Source organism: Nelumbo lutea, chromosome 1 (genome assembly GCF_056320005.1).
Source record: "Nelumbo lutea isolate HS-2025 chromosome 1, American lotus-T2T, whole genome shotgun sequence".
Classification (NCBI taxonomy): domain Eukaryota; kingdom Viridiplantae; phylum Streptophyta; class Magnoliopsida; order Proteales; family Nelumbonaceae; genus Nelumbo; species Nelumbo lutea.
The window spans coordinates 110,478,371-110,480,486 of record NC_142684.1 but is presented as its reverse complement, the minus strand read 5'-3'; the positions used below and the strand labels follow the sequence as shown (position 1 = coordinate 110,480,486).

At 43.7% G+C, this 2,116-nt stretch overlaps 1 pseudogene across 1 annotated transcript; it reads right to left on the bottom strand.

Annotated features, from left to right (window-relative positions):
• LOC148876777 (cytochrome P450 86B1 pseudogene) lies at positions 1-1,921 on the bottom strand (annotated as a pseudogene). Its single transcript, XR_016104985.1, has one exon. The product of XR_016104985.1 is annotated as a cytochrome P450 86B1 pseudogene (transcript).
• Positions 1,922-2,116: the final 195 nt, after the last annotated feature.

Sequence of the window (2,116 nt, the reverse complement as noted above, 5' to 3'; positions counted from 1 at the left end):
TAAGAAACACAAACAGAAAACATATAATATATTCAGTACTAATGGAAGATACCACACCATTTACTTGTGTTAAGCTTCATAGAAAACTAAATTAACTAGCAGTAACCCTTATTATTCTAGGAAACTAAACAATAATCTAGTTTTGTTTTACAAGATGATAATGTTCTGGATTAGATAAACAGATTAAGTAGGTAGACGGCATAAGGATTTTCCAACACCTTGATGGAATATTAACTAATGGGCTCGTTTTTTCATCTTGACCTTCAATCCATCATTCATTTGTAGGACTGTAGATCTTTTTATAGAAACAGGGTGACCCTCTACCACTTCAACGTGGAAGTTGAAGAGGATGGCAGCGGCAGCCATCTTCATCTGAGTGAAAGCCATGTCCTTACCCAGGCAAGTCCTCGGCCCAAAGCCGAACGCTGCCAACTTAGATGTGGCTTCATGCTTCAGTTTTCCTTCGTCGTCGATCCATCTCTCGGGCTTGAACTCTAAACAGTTCTCTCCCCAGATCCATGCTATCCTTCCCATTGCATAGACTGACAGTAGGATCAGCATCCCTGGCCTCGCAATGGTTCCATCAGGCAGAGCATCTTCTCTGATAATACCTTTTTGGATGACTGGAACTGCAGGATAGAGCCTTTCAGTTTCACACAACGCTGCGTGCAGGTACACCAACCCTCTAAGATCATCTGAATCGAACACCCACATTTGCTTGGCCCCTGTATCAAGCTCACCTTTTGTAGACTCCTTCTTAGAGAAGACAAGCTCTAGTTCTTCCAAGATCTTTGCCTCAGCACGCGGGGTCTTAGAAATTAACCAAAAGAACCAGGTGAGGCCTGATGCAGTTGTGTCCCGTCCGGCAATGACGAAGTTCAGCATGTTATCTCTGAGGAACTTGTCGCTCTTGAAGAAGTCATCGTTCATTTCTCCCTGAACGCTCATGTACATGGACAATAAATCATTTCCTTCCACCCCTTTAACCAACTCTTCCCTCTTCAGCAAAATATATTTTCCTATAAGGGTATCTGCGGTTTTAGCTGCTTCAGCTAACTTCCTCTCTCTCCCCACCCTCAACCAACGTAGCAACTTCCACACCCAAGTGGGCATCACTTGCCTATATTGTATGGCTTTCTGTGCGTCCTCAAAGGCAGTGGCGAGTTCGTCTATCGGAAGATCTGTAGACAGACTGCTAACGTCTCTGCCAAATATAATACGACCAATACTATCAACTGTAAACCTCAGAAACACATCTTGCAAATCGATGGCTGACTCTTGTGTAGCTACATGCGCCAACAGGGGAAGAAGTTCATCACTCACCACCTTTCTGCTCAACTTTGCGACGATGTCCCGAAACTTTCTGGACGTGAAGCGCAAGTTTGCTATCTTCCTCTGGGCATGCCATGTCTCGTCAGTGCTAAATATTCCATCACCAAGTATGTCAAATATTTCGGTGAAGTCTCGGCCTTTTGGGTAATTGGAGAAATTAGTTCTGAGGATGTGATCCAAGTTGGAGGGGTGGCAAGTTAGGAGGTATTTCGGGGTTGAGAAGGGAGGGACTCTTATATAGAAGGAGCTGCTGCCAAGCGAGTTGAAAACCTCAGTCCACCACTCATTGAGACGGTGGATGTTTCGGAGAACCAAAGGAAGTGTGCCCAAGAAAGGCCAGTTGATCAGTATGAGTTGCTTCTTGTTCCTGTGGTTCAAATAGCATATCAGGGAGAGAAAACAAAGGCCGATGGCTACCAGAGTTTCAGGCCATCTCTTCAATGGGTACCAGCAGCCAATAAAGGTTGTTAGCATCAACATGAACCCCATGATCTCTCTGTTGTATTGATCTATGAGGATTCTTAGTAACTGGCCGGGGGAAGGAGGAAGCACGACAAGACTTATAAAAAGACTGTGTTGTGTTCCTGTTCAACTTGTACAGATATCATTCACTGGTGATTGATTTGTAAGACTGCAGGCAGATATTAAATGGAATTTGCATGTATCCAATTAGAACTCCGGTCCGGGTACCCGATTCGATTCAATATCAAATGGATCTACAAAAACTTAATTTGAATCTGATTAAATTAGATATCTGGGTATCCAGATTCAATCCAATTCACCT